Genomic DNA, 20,162 nt, shown 5'->3' with positions numbered 1-20,162 from the left:
GGATGGGTCCTATCATGTTGCTAGGTCATACACAGATGAAAGAAGATTGTAAATATACCTGTTACAAATTATTTACTTGACCAAGGGAGCCATGAGTTAAAATCAGATCATTGGATCTGTCAACAAGTTAACCATGGTTATTTGCAATCAAGCAATAATAGGTTTTAAAAACTTACAAACAAGCTAAAACACATACTCCTGCAACAAGGTTAGCTGGATAGTTGGATGTAGGATTTATTTAATTTTAAATAAATAATTTCAAAAAATAGTTAATTAAATAAATAAAAAATATAAATAATTTCTAATGGACCGCCTTTAGTTAGTCATTAGATTTGAAAACTGAAAAATAAAAATCTAAATACAAAACTACACAAAAAATTGAAAGTTAAATCCATGAAATAGCATGAAAAATCGAAGAAAAACGAAAAAAATACGAGCTGTACGGACAGTATGCAGTGCATACTGCCCGCGCGCGCATAGGAGAGTGCACGGCTGAGAAAACTCGGCGCAGGGGGGCACCTGAAACATGTCCGCGCGCGGAGGAGGGGTTTCACACACCCCTGGGTGTGTTGCTCGGACAAAATCTTGTCCGAACACGCGCCTGACCGAGGATCACTCGGTTCCGCGCGCGTGGGTGAGTGCTTCATCCCGATATTTTTTCGAAACTTCAAAAGATCATAACTAATTCAAATTAAATCGAAATTGAGTTCTGTAAAAAAATTAAATTGCTTAATTTTTTCCATACTATCCAAAAAAAAATAATTCCAGAAACAGAATTTCAATTATTTTTCACGAAAATTCACAAACATCAATCAATCATCATATAACACACAACACAACATGAAACCATCCAGATCATAAACAATCGTTTTAAAGTCCAAATTTCTTGCAAGCAAATCAATTACCATGGCTCTGAGGCCAGTTGTTGGAATTTATTTTACCAGGATCTTAGATCTACTCACAAGTATGTTGTTTAACACCCTAAATATGAACTTTTTAAAACGATAAATAAACACATATAAAGTTAAGAAAACCTTACATTGGTTACAACGGAATAATGTCTCCTTCCACTCAGATCTCTAACCCTTGTATCCTTTCTGTCGCAGAGTATTATCAAGATCTGAGCCCGAATGTCCTTCTCTTTGTGTGTGATCCTTCACAGTCTTCCAATCTATGATTGAGGTACCACTTGCTGTGTGTGGGCACTTACTCTATCACTAAGGTTCGAAATTATGAAGAGGAAAAGAGAGAGGTATAGGGTCGGCTATAGAGAGAGAAGTGGAAGGCTCAGTTTTTCTGAAAAAAAAAAACAATTTTTTGATTTTCTGACAAAAAGCTTATTTTTGACTGAGCCATCACTTTCTATTTATAGGCAACTACTAGGTTTAGGTTAGTAATTATTTGGCATTAAAATAATGAAAATATCAATTTGAAAAAACTGCTTAAGTGGCCGGCCAAGGTGTTTATTGGGCCTCACTTGGTTTTTGCAGTTTTCACAATTTTTATTTCTATTTTCTCAAAAACGCCAATTTTCCAATTCTAACCTTTTAAATGCCAAAACTAATTATTTAATAACTAAAATAGATTATTAAATAATATTGTCATTTAATTTAATTATTAATTAGACATATAAAGTCTCTTAATTAATAAATAAACCTAGAATCTCTTTTCTTTACAATTTCACCCCTGCTTAGTGAAAATTCACAAATTAGACATAGTCTAACTTTAGAATTATAATTGATTAATCACAAATCAATTATTGAGTCTTACAAGCAGTATAGTGTGAACTAGAATGGGGACCGTGGATCTATACTAATAATAGGTATCATTATTTACTACAACAGTAAAACTAAATTGGAACATAAAATCAAGATCAAGGATTTATACTGATAATAGCTAATCCATTATATTACTTCCATGTTCAAAGAAAATATGTGTTACATAGGGTATTGTGGATAAATTCCACCCCTAAGTATATAGAGATTATGATCCACCCCTAAAGGTTATAAAGATCATGATTTTCTAAGTGTTATAGAGATTATGTGGAGTTGAATACAATCCAGAGTTCATTAGATATAAAAGATCGTTGAACTGCATAGTTTTCTTAACTTTTCTCCACCTCTATCAGATCAAAAGATCCTTTTATTAAACAAATTCTCAATAATTGTATTAGAATTAACAATTATTAATAAACATAGAAATAATTTCTAGTGTTTATTTAATATAGCTCTATGAAGAGTTGTAAATATTATAGAATTTGTATCAATAATAAAAATACTTACACATACAAACATATAAATATAATGTGGTAATTTTGGTTTAAGATAAAGTAAATGAAGCTCAATCTCATAAATTGCAATTTATTTGAAATAGAAAATAAAAATATTATTAATAAAAAAAAATGTATTGCAATATTATGAGAAAAATAGGGATAAAAATCCCAAACTAAAATTCGAAATCCAAATTGTCTTTAAACTAAAACAATTAATTCAAAATAGATAAATGAGCTTCATCTTCATCTTGGACGATCTTCACCCTTTTGTCCAGCTTTCCGATCCAACTCACTAAGATAGCATCTGAGTTCAAGTAGCTTGGCCTACAAGAAGAAGAAACAAATAAACAAAGTTAGTCCAGAATCAATAATCCAATTGGATAATAATTCACTAAAACTCTTAAAGTTTATAGAAAGAAATACCTTGTTTCTTTGTAAGAAGTTTAGGACATTGGGGTTTCCAATGACCTTTCTCATTGCAATAGAAACACTTTCCTTTTAGTGCATCACCAGAAGCAGCAGCCTTTTTGTTTTCATGGCTTTGGCACGCTTCTTGGTGTTTCTCCACTTCTTCTTAGATTTGGGTTTAGAAGTAGAGGCAACATTTGCCTCAGGTTTGACCGTCCCATTACCATTGCCAGAATTTTGAGGTTTACCCCCTTTCTTCTTGGGGCCTCCAATCAAATTTTCATATGTCTGAATGTCATTGACTAACTCATGAAAGTCTATGTCCTTTTTATTCATGACATAATTTGATGTATAGGGCAGAAATGATGGAGTCAGACTATTCAAGATAAGGCTTACTTGAGTAGTGTGATCCATTTCAGCACCATGATCCTGGGCTTCTTGGAAATAACTTGCCATTAGGAGAACATGATCACACGCATTTTGATGGGGTTCCATCCGTGCATTGATGTATTTCTTAGTCGCATCAAAGCGAGACTGAAGATTAGCCCTACCGAATAGTTCAGTTAACTTCGTCATAACTTCAGCAGCCTTTTCGGTTTTAGAAAACTGAGTTTTAAGGGTGTCAACCTGTTGGGTTTTATGCCCTAAATAAAACTCATTTCAATATAATCAGATTTACTTATTAATATAGATCAGAAATAACATTTAATGTTGCATGGTTCACATGATTTATTTCATGATTATATGTACATAATGTATAAATTCATCTGAAACCCTTTTCACATACTTGATCCTGTTTATTGTGCCGTCAACACATTGGAAAGTAAACATGACTATGTGAATAAAGTTTCCTAGATTTATCAGACATAGGGTTTTACTGATATGATAATCTACAACAGAGTTTACTTGCATTTGGAGAAATGCTATGTTCTTTCCAGAGCATTGGTTAAAGTAAAGCTCAGGTTGGATGCATGGAGTATGCATCGGAAGCGACCGATATTGAACTTTGACTTAGATTTAATTAAACTTACCGTAAAATCTATTCAAGTCAATATCGCCAAGTTGATCCTAGATCAAATGTTCTTAATCCTGTTATGATTAGGCTCAATCTTGAAAGGCTATTCGTGTTCTTTGATTTGTTAGTTAAGCCTACTTTTAGGTCAGGGTGATACGTACATTTTGGAAACACGGTAGTGCAATTGAGTGGGAGCGCTAGCATAAACATGGAATCTATAGCTTCTATCTGGCAAATAGTAAGCAAAGGATGAACTCCTTCGAGCTTGACCAAACGAACATAAATGGTGGAGTACTCATTTCACATAAGCTGAAATATCATTTATACGGGGTCAAGTGTTTTAAGGATAAAATACATAGTAGGGTGTAACGGTAATTTAATCCCTTTACAGTGTAGATCATTCATATAGAGGATCATTGATCACATTAGGATTATAACAATGGATAACTAATGATGTGTCTATATGGTGGAACATATAGAGCATTCTATATACTGAGAGTGCAATTCTAAGTTCTATGCGTGGATTCAACGAAGAATTAATAAGTTAGTGAATTTTAGTAATAAATTCTTGACCTACTTATTGGAAGCTCGGTTATATAGACCCATGGTCCCCCCCACTAGTTGAGATAATATTGCTTGTAAGACTCATGTAATTGGTTTTGATTAATCAATTATAATTCTCAAATTAGACTATGTCTATTTGTGAATTTTTCACTAAGTAAGGGCGAAATTGTAAAGAAAGAGTTTTAGGGGCATATTTGTTAATTATGATACTTTGTATGGTTCAATTAATCAATATGATAAATGACAATATTATTTAATAATTATTTATAGTTATTAAATAGTTAGAATTGGCATTTAAATTGTTGAATTAGAAAATTGGCGTTTTTGAGAAAATCAGATGCAGAAAAGATAAAACTGCAAAATTGCAAAAAGTGAGGCCCAAATCTACTATGTAGGGCCGGCCACCTTTGTAGGGTTTTTCCCTCTGATATTTTCATTATTTTAATGCCAAATAATTCAAATCTAACCCTAGTGGAATGCTATAAATAGATAGTGAAGGCTTCAGTAAAATCACACACTTTTTTCTGACACTTTCTGAATCAGAAAAACCTGAGCCTTCTCTCTCCCTATCTTTGGCCGAACCCACTCTCTCTCTCTTCCTCTTGGATTTCGAAATCCTTAGTGTATGAGTAGTGCCCACACACAGCAAGTGATACCTCAATCATACTGAGGAAGATCGTGAAGAAAGACTTTCAGCAAGAAGGAGTTTCAACATCAAAGATTCAGAGAAAGAGATCCAGGTTCAGATATTGATAATGCTCTGCTACAGAAAGGAATCAAGGGCTAGATATCTGAATGGAAGGAGTCATATTATTCTGCTGCACCCAATGTAAGGTTTCCTAAACTTTATATGTGTTTATTTCATCGTTTTAGAAAGTTCATATTTAGGGTGTTAATCAACATACTTGTGAGTAGATCTAAGATCCTGGTAAAATAATTTCCAACACAACCATGCTGGAAAGCATGAAGTATAGAGCTTTATTGTTAGCATTCTGCCAACGCTCATACTTTTCTTTAACAGCTTTGGTTGCATTGTCCCCCGACACTTCAGGAGACGGCTCAGTTAACACAAACAAGGCACTTTCTCCTATTAGAGCAATATTAATGTTCTCATTCCATTTTGGAAAGTTAGATCCATTTAGCTTGTTTTCGGTCAAGAGTGATAACATGGGATTCATCATGGTTATACAGGATACTACAAAATAATAAATAGAAATCAATAATGGTTTAACACAAAAATTCAATTCAGAAATTATAAGCACATAGCATGTAGGAATGATAGGAGAAAATACTAAAAAATACAATCCTAAATAATTTCCAAGATTTTCAACAAACTGATATCAGTGTCTCGTTTAGGCGAGAGTCAAAGCTACCATCCATTGAATAGAGTTGTCAGCTCATCTAAAATGTTAAACATTCTAGCAACCTTTTATTCGATCAAGATTGGAATCCAGCATTGTCCCGTTTAGGCGAGAGTCAAGGCTATTATATCTTATGAGCTTCTACCATTGTTTCATATTTTGTAAGTCAAATACAGTCGCCACCATTAGGGTGATCTATACCATATAAAACACTTACAAATCTACTTATCTTTCGAGATTAAACGGTGCTAACTTGCTAATGAACGTTCCTCCATTAGGGAGGATTACTCACTAAAACAAAAGCTATGTAAAACCAACAATGGAGATCGAATATCTTAATAATAATAAAGCTCCTTCTTTAAAATGTATTTTCTTTATTATTTATAATAAAATATATTCATTAAATATCGAATTTAGAATTAAAATTCTAAATTAGAATTTAATTTAATATTTATAAAATTATACTTAGATGGTGATTGAAATAAATTGAATTATTTCCATCTTAGTAGTAATTTTTATATATAAATATTAAGAAAATTATTTAAGCTGTATTAATTTAAATTAATTTGCAACTCAAATTAAATTTTCATGAGAATATATTTAATTGTATTTTGAAAAAAGAAAGTATAAAAACTTTACTATTTTCGAAATACTTAAATAATAATTACTTAGAAAAATACTTCAAACAAAAATATCACCTATCTAGATTTTCCTTTGACTAATTAATTCAATTTCTAATAATATACTTTAATTCATTTATTTTAAATTAATCAATAAATGAAAAAATCATTGATTTAAGTTGGTCCAAAAATTAATTAAAATAAATAATTAATTTACAACTTAATCTATTTTTCAAGATAAATTCAAAATCATCTTGCATAATTAAATGCAATTTCGAAATTGATTAATAAAATAAAGAAAATATATTTTCGAAAATTATTTAAATTGAAGTTGAAAAAATAAATTTCAACTGAATATAATTTTCTAATTAATTAAGTGTCATGAAAAAGAAATATTTAAGTATCATGATGAAAATCAACTTAGATATTTAATTTTTCAATTTAATTAAATGTATTAAATTCAAGAAATAAATAATTAAGTGTAGAGAAGGCTTAATTATTAATTTCTAGTTTAATACTAGGAAAAAATATACTTAAATTAAATTGTACAAAAATTAATTATTTAAATAATTAATTTCACAATGTATAATATTTTCCTGTTTAATATTATAAATAATATGTAGTCTAGAAATAACTATCTAGAAAATATCTTATTTCACTAAGTATCTTTTCTACAAAACTTTGAAAAAATATCTAATTTAAGTTGTTATAGAAAAAATCTAAAACTTAAATATTTTCAAATTTAAATTTAACTAAATATCAAAAATTAAGTTGTAACCACTTAATTTGAAAAATATTCCATTTTAAGTTTAAAACTAACTTAAAAAATATCTTAAGAATCTTTAATAACTAATGCCTAGAATTCCTCAACTTAATTTTAAATTTAAATAAAATATTCAAATTTAAGTTAGATATGAAAAATCAGTTAAAGTAACTAATTTATAACTTAAATAGGAATATTTAATTAAATAAGCTTCAGAAAGAATCTAGTTAGTTAAAATTCTTTATTTAATTAAATACAAGAAAAATACAAATAGTTTTTCTAGAAATAATATCTAAAACTAAGAGTGTTTTTCTTAAAATTAACTTTAAAATATTAAAATGAAAATAAATTTCATATATTTTAAAAGTTAATTATGTTGCTAATCAATTTTATTAGGTTAAACTAATTTAATTAACCTAGCACAGTTATTCAAATCACGCAAATGGGCCTTCACAATTGCGGTAGTTCATGTGAGGGGGAGCTGGGTTCAGTATGTCGTACCCACTTCTATTGGCCCCCAACTCTCACACAAGGCCCAAAAGAGAGGAATTTAACCTTAAAATAAATAACTGTTATTAATTGAATAGGTCCAAAAAACTAAATGGACCTAAATAAAATCTATCATGGTGTGACATTTTATTTAGCAACAACCAATATGCATCTATATAATAAAATAAACATATAGGCTCACACCGGCACACATTTGGATGGATCCTATCATGTCGCTAGGTCATACACAAATGAAAGAAGATTGTAAAATTTACCTGTTACAAATTATTTACTTGACTAATTGAACCATGGGTTAAAATCAGATCATTGGATCTGTCAACAAGTTAACCATGGCAATTTAGATCAAGCAATAATAGGTTTTATAAAACTTACAAACAAGCTAAAACACATACTCCTGCAACAAGGTTAACTCGATAGTTGGATGTAGGATTTATTTAAATTTCGAAAAACTAATTAAATAATAAAAATATATATTTTTGAAATTAATAAAATAATATTTAAAATTAAACCTACAATTTTGAAAAATTAGGTTTCAACTAACCTAAATATCATTTCAAAATTTGCTAACTACTTTTAAAAAAAAATAATGTTATTTTATAAATTAAATAAAAAAATTAAAAAAGATAAATAAATATCTTTTTCAGATTTTATAATTTAATTTAAATAAATAAAATAACAAAATTTAAAAGTTAGCAAAATATCTTATTTCTATTCAAAATATCATGATTATAGTTATCTTATTTTAAATTTAAATAAGGTCAAATAAAAAAAATATTTAATTTAAAAAAAATAATAATAATATCTGACCTTAAATTTAAAAATAAGATAAGATATAATCAAATTTAAAAATAAGATAAAAAATCAAGCAAAAAAATAGATTTTTATTTGTTTTTCAAATTCAAATTACACAAATATCTAAGATTAATTTTTTAAAAAAATTTATTTCTGATATTAGATTTGAAAATTGAAAAATAAAAATCTAAATACAAAACTACACAAAAAATTGAAAGTTAAATCCATGAAATAGCATGAAAAATCGAAGAGAAACGAAAAAAATGCGAGCTGTAGGGACAGTATGTAGTGCATACTGCCCGCGTGCGCATAGGAGAGTGCACGGCCGAGAAAACTTGGTGCAGGGGGGCACCTGCAGCATGTCCGCGCGCGGAGGAGGGGTTTCACACACCCCTGGGCGTGTTGCTCGGAAAAAATCTTGTCCGAACACGCGCCTGACCGAGGATCACTCGGTTCCGCGCGCGTGGGTGAGTGTTTCATCCCGATATTTTTTCGAAACTTTAAAAAATCATAACTAATTCAAATTAAATCGAAATTGAGTTCTGTAAAAAAGTAAATTGCTTAATTTTTTCCATACTATCCAACAAAAATAATTCCAGAAACAGAATTTCAATTATTTTTCACGAAAATTCACAAACATCAATCAATCATCATATAACACACAACACAATATGAAACCATCCAGATCACAAACAATCGTTTTAAAGTCCAAATTTCTTGCAAGCAAATCAATTACCATGGCTCTAAGGCCAGTTGTTGGAATTTATTTTACCAGGATCTTAGATCTACTCACAAGTATGTTGTTTAACACCCTAAATATGAACTTTTTAAAACGATAAATAAACACATATAAAGTTAAGAAAACCTTACATTGGTTGCAGCGGAATAATGTCTCCTTCCACTCAGATCTCTAACCCTTGTATCCTTTCTGTCGCAGAGTATTATCAAGATCTGAGTCCGAATGTCCTTCTCTTTGTGTGTGATCCTTCACAGTCTTCCAATCTATGATTGAGGTACCACTTGCTGTGTGTGGGCACTTACTCTATCACTAAGGTTCGAAATTATGAAGAGGAAAAGAGAGAGGTATAGGGTCGGCTATAGAGAGAGAAGTGGAAGGCTCAGTTTTTCTAAAAAAAACAATTTTCTGATTTTCTGACAAAAAGTTTATTTTTGACTGAGCCATCACTTTCTATTTATAGGCAACTACTTGGTTTAGGTTAGTAATTATTTGGCATTAAAATAATGAAAATATTAATTTGAAAAAACTGCTTAAGTGGCCGGCCAAGGTGTTTATTGGGCCTCACTTGGTTTTTGCAGTTTTCTCAATTTTTATTTATATTTTCTCAAAAACGCCAATTTTCCAATTCTAACTTTTTAAATGCCAAAACTAATTATTTAATAACTAAAATAGATTATTAAATAATATTGTCATTTAATTTAATTATTAATTAGACATATAAAGTCTCTTAATTAATAAATAAACCTAGAATCTCTTTTCTTTACAATTTCACCCCTGCTTAGTGAAAATTCACAAATTAGACATAGTCTAACTTTAGAATTATAATTGATTAATCACAAATCAATTATTGAGTCTTACAAGCAGTATAGTCTCAACTAGAATGGGGACCATGGATCTATATGCTGAGCTTCCAATAAGTGAACCGAATTTACTAAGTAAATCCCTACTTATTAATTCCTCGTTGAATCCACTCTTAGAACTTAGAATTGCATTCTCAGACTTATATAGAGCATATTATATGTTCCACGATATAGATATGCTATCTCATTTAACCATTGTTATAATCTTATTGTGATCAAAGATCCTCTATATAGATGATTTACATCGAGATGGGATAATTTTACCGTTCTCACCCCTCAACGTATTTTGCCCCTTAAAACACTTAGCTACCTGTAAATGATGTTTAGTGATATAAGAATTAGTCACTTAAACAAGAGCTCATCCATTTACTTCTATTTAGCTAAGCTCGAAGGGAATCATCACTTGACTTCTATACACCAGTAGAAGCTATAGATTCCATATTTATGTTCAGCACTCCCACTCAATCATACTATCATGTTCCCAAAATATACGTATCACCCTGACCCAAAAGTAGGCTTAACTAATAAATCAAAGAACATGAATAGTACTCCTGAGTTGAGCCTAAGCATATCAGGATTTAGATTCTTTTAATCTTAAGATCAACTACTGATATTGACTTGGAAAGATATAACGGTAAGTTTATAATATCTTAACTAAGTTGCAATATCGGTCCAGTCCAATGTATACTCCATACATTCGAAACTAGTATACTTTACTAATGTCTTGGAAAGAACATAACACTTACTCCAAGTGTAAGTACACATTATCGCTGATTATCACATCAGTGTAAATCCAAAACACTGATGAAACAGGGACTTAGTCTTTTGATTCATATGATCACAATCACATTCCACTGTGTTGACGATACTGTAATTGTGAATAAATATATGATCTGGATTTAACTGATTTTGTGTGTAAATGTAATAAACATATTAAACCATTAGCATGTAAAATTCATGCAAACATAAATCACTTCAAATTTCTTATATTGATAACTAATCAGATTGTAAAGGGTTTTATTTAGGTTACAAAACCCAACAATCACTTCCTGGGGACTTAAACTTGAAACTAAAAGTTTCCCTATCGATAAATAACATGGCAATACCCTAAATAACACAAAAATGGGAAAAACTAGGGTTCCCAAATTTGCCCCAACCGGTAGATCGATTCCCCAACCGGAATTCCAATTCTGGGAAAAATTCCTGGAAGCCAACCGGAATTCCGGTTCCTACAGGCCTCCCTGAACCGGAATTCCGGTTAAGTGCAGGAACTTTTCAAAAATTCATAACTCGACCAGAACAACCCAAACCACCTAAAACTCTCCAGACCTGCTCCAAACATCCCAAATAATATTTCAAAAGCAACAAAACATCCCAGCATGCAAAGAAACAAAAACCACCATGGGAGCTCCAAGTTTGAGCCTCAAAGCTCAAAGCTTGGCTAACAACACAATCAGCCATTACAACCAGCTTAATTCAACATAAAACAACATATCTAACATCCAGAAAACAAACCCAAACACAAACAATAACCACAGTAGCAAAAACATCATTTCACCATTAAAACCCAAAGTTTTGAGTTCAAAGCTTCAAACTTGGATAAAACCAATTAACAACCACAAAACTTGCTTAAAACTCCATATCTAAACACAATTACACTTTAAGAATCAACAACAAACATACACAGCAGCTACAACATCAAAATCATCAAGCATGCAAATCTTTACTTCTTTAAACTTCAAGAAACTAAAAGAAGGGTTGATAGAAGCTTACCAACAACTTGGAATCACTAAACTTGCTGAGAAATTACTTGAAATTCAAAGAAAATATCCAACCTTTGCTGCTCAAAAAGGGGGGCTGAAAGAGAGAGAAAAAAAGTGTTTTTTTTTTTTTCTAATTTTTCTATTTTTTTTTTTTTTTGCATAAATGAATAAATGGATTGATTTTCCCTTATTTTGTTTTAGCCAACTAAATTGGAAAAAAAAACAAATTTAATAACATAATTAAAAATCCATAAAAGACAAATTACAAATGGGCAAAATGACCTTTTTGCCCTCACACTAAGTTGACATAAAAAGGGTACTAAGAGTATTTTGGGAAATTCTAAATTTCCGACCAATCCCGACATTCCCAATGTCTAAATAAACTGCCCCGCTATACCAAAATACTAAGATGTGATTCTACTAAGCCATACACCGCGTTCCAATATTGTCGGGCACTGAATATACAAAAATATTAAATTTCTATATGACATATAAAATGCATTCTGAATTCAACTAAATCATCATAAATAATTAATTAAACATAAATAAATAATTATTATAATTAAACCCTAATTATCTGCTAATTTCCAAATTAAAGCTAAGCGGTCTTTACACGTGATGTCAAGTAACAGAGAATTCAAACTTGTTTTTTTGTGTGGGAGAGAAAGAGAGGTTAGAGCTATGAATATGGATAGACCCAAAAAATGTTGTTCAAAGTATGGTAGCCTTAATGATGACCGATCTCATTAATTATCTAAATATCAAGTATCCATACATAATTTCAACTTAAATAATATAGCAGTTATATGGAGCATAAAATCAAGCACAACAAATTATCACATGTAGCTATTGGATATTGCTTGCTTACCTGATCAAAGTTGATGTTAATATAAGATAGATTATATCAATAAAGTCCTCTTGGGCTCCTTCAACGGAACAAGATGCAAGATCTAGAATAAAATATCTGTAAAACCAAAATAGTGTTGGAAATTATTTTACCAGGATCTTAGATCTACTCACAAGTATATGTTGATTAACACCCTAAATATGAACTTTCTAAAACGATGAAATAAACACATATAAAGTTTAGGAAACCTTACATTGGGTGCAGCGAAATTAATATGACTCCTTCCGTTCAGATATCTAGCCCTTGATTCCTTTCTGTAGCAGAGCATTATCAATATCTGAACCTGGATCTCTTTCTCTCCTTCTTTAGTGCTGAAACTCCTTCTTGTTGGATGTCTTTCTTCACGATCTTCCTCACTATGATTGAGGTCTCACTTGCTGTGTGTGGGCACTACTCTAATCACTAATAGGCTCAAAAATTCAAGGAAGAAGAAAGAGAACAAGGTGGCGGCTAGGTATAGAGAGAGAAGGCTCAGGTTTTTCTCTGAAGGAAAAAGTAGAAAGTTAAGTGTAAATTTCGTGAAGCCTTCACTATCTATTTATAGCATTCCACTAGGGTTAGGTTTGAATTATTTGGCATTAAAATAATAAAAATATCAGATGAAAAACCCTATAAAAGTGGACGGCCCTATACAGTATGGATTTGGGCCTCACTTTTTGTAATTTTGCAGTTTTATCATTTCTGCATCTTATTTTCTCAAAAACGCTAATTTTCAAATTCAACCATTTAAATGCCAATTATAACTATTTAATAACTATAAATAATTATTAAATAATATTGTCATTTATCATATTTATTAATTGAACCATACAAAGTATCATAATTAACAAATATGCCCCTAAAACTCTTTCTTTACAATTTCGCCCTTACTTAGTGAAAAATTCACAAATAGACATAGTCTAATTTGAGAATTATAATTGATTAATCAAAACCAATTATATGAGTCTTACAAGCAATATTATCTCAACTAGTGGGGGGACCATGGGTCTATATAACCGAGCTTCCAATAAGCAGATCAAGAATTTATAACCTAAATTCACTAACTTATTAATTCTTCGTTGAATCCACGCATAGAACTTAGAATTACACTCTCAGTATATAGAATGCTCTATATGTTCCACCATATAGACACATAATTAGTTGTCCATTGTTATAATCCTAATATGATCAATGATCCTCTATATGAATGATCTACACTGTAAAGGGATTAGATTACCGTTACACCCTACAATGTATTTTATCCTTAAAACACTTAACCCCGTATAAATGATATTTCAGCTTACGTGAAATGAGATCTCCACCATTTATTTTCGTTTGGTCAAGCTCGAAGGAGATCATCCTTTACTTACTATTCGCCAGATAGAAGCTATAGATTCCATGTTTATGTTAGCGCTCCCACTCAATTGCACTACCGTGTTCCCAAAATGTACGTATCACCCTGACCTAAAAGTAGGCTTAACTAACAAATCAAAGAACACGAATAGCCTCTTGAGATTGAGCCTAATCATAACAGGATTAAGATCATTTGATCTAGGATCAACTAGGCGATATTGACTTGAATAGATATTACGGTAAGTTTAATAAATCTAAGTCAAAGTTCAATATCGGTCCCTTCCGATGCATACTCCATGCATCCAACCTGAGCTTTACTTTAACCAATGCTCTGGAAAGAACATAGCATTTTTCCAAATGCAAGTAAACTCTGTTGTAGATTATCATATCAGTAAAACCCTGTGTCTGATAAATTTAGGAAACTTTATTCACATATTCATGTTTACTTTCCAATATGTTGACAACACAATAAACAGGATCAAGTATGTGAAAAGGGTTTCAGATGAATTCATACATTATGTACATATAATCATGAAATAAATCATGTGAACCATGCAACATTAAATGTTATTTCTGATCTATATTAATAAGTAAATTTGATTATATTGAAATGAGTTTTATTTAGGGCATAAAACCCAACAAATAGAATAGTTGTAAACACTAATATTATTGCATTTAGACAAGTCTTCACTAAATAGAATGAAGTCATCTGTAAGAGATTTCAAGTCTATGAATCCTCCTCTGAGAGAAGCCTTCCTTCCATCACACAAGTCTTCACTAACCATTTCAGAAGCTAGACATGAAATAACATGGTTGTGTGTGATTAAGTGTCTGGGACTCCAACCCTTTCTGGGATTAACAAAAGACTAACTGTTTAATTTAAAAAATATGAATAAAGGAACCTCCATGATAATAAGGTTGACATCAAATACTTGAAAAAAAAATGGAGTTAAGGTCATATCGTTTTGTGGATTGTTTACATGCTATAATTAGAACAAGGAGAATGAAGAGAGAATTTGAAGCAACATACCAACACTTTCTCCAAGATGCATTGATATTGAATTTAGCTGGGCCTTATTTTCGTAAAGTCAATTAACAGTTTTCCTCGAAATTACAATTTCCTTTGCAAGGGCCTGAATACAATAACATTCAACATTAAACTCAAGTCAGAATCATAACTTAAACTAAATGCTACAAAAAGTATTCATCAAAACTATATTAGCTGATATAATTCACTTGCCCAACAATGCTATAACTCTTCCAGTACTCAACAATGTATGTGTAGACAAATATCTAGTAATAGTTTAACAAGCAAAAGAACCAAAACCCTAAAATAAACAAAAGTGATACTGAAAGTCCCAATCATAACAACTATAACTATGATAATCCACACCTTAATCCTAAAGATCAACCACGTATTAGCTTTTAGCTAGTTATAAAATCTCCCATGTCTTCCCTAAAAAAAATTCCACAAGTGGCACTACTGCAACACCATAAATATACAAAAATATATTGTATATATACACATGTGTGTTTATATAATACAAGAACATATAAATTAGAAATTTTCATAAGCAATACCTTGGCTGAGCCCAAGTCATTTCTCTTAGCAGCTTCTCTAATGGCTTTCTCTACACCCTTCTGCTCTCTCTGAACATCTGGAAATAATCAATCAAACAAACAAACCGATATTAGAAAACAATAATCTCAACCACCAAAAAAGAACCAGGAGAATTTACCCTAAGAGATAGAAGAGAGCATTGCCTCTAATTTGGCATTCGATGTTGCGGCATTCTTGGCGGAGACGCCTCTGCCAATCCCTCAATTGTTGTTGAGGGTTGGCTTTGGGTACTAATATTATTGCATTTAGACAAGTCTTCACTAAATAGAATATTTCATATAGATGGCAGGAATGCTTTTCTCAGAGGAGGAGATCAAAGGAGCATTTCACAAATTTGATGTCGTCTGATTGTATCCAACTGCACACCACTCTTCCCTTCAAAATACGTCCTCACTAAAAGATCACTGGACTTGGCTTCTATCTCTTCCTCTGTAGGGCTACTACCCATAGGTAAGCCAATAATCAATCCAAACTCAAGCTGCTCAAATCTCATGTTTGTTTTTCCAACGTAAAACCATATCTCATCTTCCTTCTCTGTTTCAACTTATATCTTTTGCAGGAGTAGGTTGTGGACCAATGTGCCTGAGAAAGTCAATTCTTTAGCTTCCCAGAATGGTCCAAAAGGGCTGGTCATAACCTTTTCAGTCAACTTCGTTGCTTCAAACTTGGCTTTAATATCTTTAAACCTATTTAAGCCACGATAGGTAAGACGTCTTGTGAAATGCTCGGACACCGGCAGCTTAAGTTCATGAGCCATCGGCAAAATTTATGACAAAAAAAGAGAAAATATTATTAAAACACATAAAAATGTGTCGCAAAACGTCATAAAATAAATCACAATATATCGCAAACAAAGTTGCCATATATCGACAATAATTGCTAAACGCATACACATAATCTGTAGAAAACATCCCCTAAGACTATGTCGCGACATGCTGACAAACGAGTCGTCACATGTCGCCAACTACAGCAACACAGATACCAAACACACAACAAAAAATACCTAATACACAGTTCACGATTTAGCGATATCTTCACGACATGTTCGCGGCATAAGTTTAACTGTGTATGTAAAATTGTTTTTAATTAAATTTAACGATATCTAACGACATCAAGACTAAACATGTCGCGGGTAGACTTTGTAAGATGTCGTAAAAAATTGCAAAAACATACACAACTGCTACATTTTGTTGCATCTAGAAAAGAAATCGACAAACTTCGCGAACATCGTCGCTAAATGTCGATAATTGGCAAAATAGCAGATCTTGAATCGTAAACGTGGAAACTCAACCCGAAACCAAAAAAAAATGAATCTAATTCCTAACAATCAAGCATTTAAAATCCAAAACCCATTTAAAATCAAGTAAAATTTTAGAAATATACCTTCTTCTTGGCAATTTCGTTGTGGGTTTCTCAATTTTGTTGTGAGTTTCACGATTTCGTTGTGGGACTTGCGATTGTCTCTGATTTTCGTGGTTCAGGTTTCGTCAGAGGGACATGGGTCTCGTTAGGGTGGCTAGGTTTCAAGTGGATTTCGTTTGGTGGAGGTGGTGGAGCCAGTGGTGGTGAATATTGTCGGTGAGAGTTAGAGAGAGAGAGAGAGAAAAAATAGAGAGACTTTTCAAATGGAGAGGGTATTTTTGAGTTTAAGAATTTTTAGTATTATTTTCTTATATTTTTTAAAGTGGAATATTAAAACATCATGGAGTAATTTTAAACATGAATAGTCAAATAATTTGATTATAGGGAATATTATGAAAGAGAATATGATTATAGGGAAATGTTTAAACTGTGTTTGGTTGTGTAGGGTAATATGTAATCATATTCCTATTAATTAAATTAAACTGTTTGGTTGAATACAGGAATCTTATATATTATTTTAAAAAATTAAAATAGAAATGTTTTTTATATATTTATTTAATGTTAATTATATATAAAATAAAATAATTATTTATTAAAGAAATTTATTTATTAATTAGTATAAATATTAAATTGGGGAATTACCCCATATACTATTTTTTTAACTTTTGTTTTTTTTTTCAAATTTACGGTTTGGGTTTCTAAAGTGGTAGTAGCGCTAGTTGCAATATGGGTTTTATACGATTTTTTATTTCAATTTAGGTTGCAGCGTTAGTTGCAATAGAAGTTTCTATGTAGAATTTCGTAAAAATGCAAAAAAAAAAAAAAAAACTATTTTCAAGTGTAAAAATAAAAAAGCCCATATTAAATTTTATTGTATTTTTTATTAATTAAAATGAATATTTCTACATATTTTATCAGTATATTATTTATTTTTGTTTGCTATGTCATTTATGTGTACACCATCCGCATAAAATTTATGTATAATGAATATACATATATTATTGCTAATAATATAAAAATAATTCAGTTAAAAAAACCGATTTCACAAACTAAATATATACCGTAATATTTTATTTATAATAAATGATAATATTATTGGTATTTAAATTAATTTATTAATTCAAAAATTCTATTCAAATTAATAATAGAAAGTAATGATTTAATCCTACCCTTTTTTAAAGTATCAACATTACCCTCCTCAAGGGTAGTTATAATACTAAGGGAATAACATTCCAAGGCTAAAGTCTCAAAACAAACAAGATAATATTGGGAAACTTACAAAAATACTGGAATTTGGGTTAACTTTTACAAAAATACTGTCACACGGAAATTTTTTCAAAAATACTGTGTTTTTATAAAACCCCAGTAAAACACATAGCAGAACAGTTCAAAACAACTGTAGAACACTAATAAAACACTAGTAGAACACCAGTGAAAACTTAACACAGTATACTGCAGTATGAAACTTATAAAAAATACAGTAAAAAAGTAAAAAAATACCACCTGACAGTATTTTTGTAAAAAAATGGCAAAAGTTAGTATACCATGTAAATTTCCTATAATATTTCACATTACCATTCCCTTGTTAACATTAACCCATTCCAAACACCCCATAAGTTATTTAATCCGGAAAAAAAATGGTATTTAAGTATGTGAAACTAAAAGGATAAGGTATTTATGCCATAAATATCTCTTTCTATAAATATATATCTATTCTATATAAAGTGTGCCTATATAACTAAATTCTTGGTTTATGAGAAATTTATGGGTGTGACTTTTTATTTATATTTAATAAAATAATAAAATATTATTTATATATAATAAAATAATAAAATAAAAATAAAACAAATCCCATTTAAACTGATATTTGATATTTAAACTGATATTATTTATATATATACAATATTATATATTGTTCTCATGTGATATTATTTAAACCATAAATTTACTATTCTATTTTGAATTTAATTAAAACCAATAAAATATATATACCTAATCTTGTACGTTCTCATTTTTTCTAATTTTTTTTATTAAAGTTAATTATTTTAAATAAATAAAAATTCATAATAAAAATCTATTTTCTAAATTTTCTCTATTACTATACTATTTTGAATTTAATTAACAACAATAAAATATATGTACATATATTTTTTTAATATAAATTTTCTATATGCATATATATATTTATGCAAAAAAAAAAATAAAATAGAAATAAAAAATAGTAGTGAAGAGATCCAAAAAATTTCACATAAGCTTCAAACACACTCTAAAAAAAGTATCATTTATAATTCTATGTGTAACTAATTTATTTGTTTATTTGGATGATTTTAGTCTATATATCTCAAATTATACTTTTTAATTTTTATAATTCGGTTATAGCAAGTAAGAATATTTGGGTTAATGTAATCATAACAGTATATATATATATATATATATATATATAGCTTTATTAGTTGAGCATGAATTGTCCATTTGATTTTGTTTTAAGTTTAGATTTTACAATTGTATTTGAATACTTAGCTATATATATGTGGATCTTGAGTTTATCGGGTTAATTTGTTGAAAATATATGTTTACTGATTTGCTCAAAACAAATATACATAAACACATATATTTTGTTGAATCCAAATATACATAAATACATATATTTTGTTGAATCTTACATGGAGTGCTATGAGATTGATCAGAGGCTTCAAGAGAAGAATGATATTAAGATAAATTTGGAGAGCATTGCTTTGTTATAATATTATTTGGAAGCTATCATATTTCTTGTTTTTTATATTCTTTCTTTCATATGTCCAGTTATATGCCTGCTACCCTTATTCTTTATAATTTTATTATTACAGGCTCGAGTTAAGTGTCCATAGTAAGTGTGTAGCATTATTATTTTTTAAATATATTTCAAGCTAATCTCCATTCTCCTCTTCTCTTTCTGCAAATTTTAAATTTGACTTTTTACTATTGATTTTCAAATAACCCCACACACTAATTAAAATTAGTTTTTAAATCATTTTAAATTATATGATTATTTATTAAATCTTTCTCAATTAAATTATAGAACACCTATAATTAAAATTAGTTTTTAAATCATTTTAAATTATATGATTATTTATTGAATCTTTCTCAATTAAATTATAGAACACCTAACATAAAACTAAATATACGTGCATTGCACGTAACTTTCTTCTAGTATATATATATATATAAATATAAATCTTGTCTACTACTAGAACACCATTATTTCTTAGTCCATGTTTGATTTGGGGACAACAG

At 30.0% G+C, this 20,162-nt stretch overlaps 1 long non-coding RNA gene across 1 annotated transcript; it reads right to left on the bottom strand.

Moving 5' to 3' along the window:
- Nucleotides 1–12,304: 12,304 nt before the first annotated feature.
- LOC133035812 (uncharacterized) lies at nt 12,305–16,249 on the bottom strand. The gene is made up of 3 exons (XR_009686898.1): nt 15,488–16,249; nt 14,937–15,039; nt 12,305–12,631 (listed from the first exon to the last, which is right to left on the bottom strand). It is a non-coding gene; the product is annotated as an uncharacterized LOC133035812 (long non-coding RNA).
- Nucleotides 16,250–20,162: the final 3,913 nt, after the last annotated feature.

Source organism: Cannabis sativa, chromosome 3, assembly GCF_029168945.1.
Source record: "Cannabis sativa cultivar Pink pepper isolate KNU-18-1 chromosome 3, ASM2916894v1, whole genome shotgun sequence".
Taxonomy (NCBI): domain Eukaryota; kingdom Viridiplantae; phylum Streptophyta; class Magnoliopsida; order Rosales; family Cannabaceae; genus Cannabis; species Cannabis sativa.
This window is presented reverse-complemented; position numbering and strand designations above follow the sequence as displayed.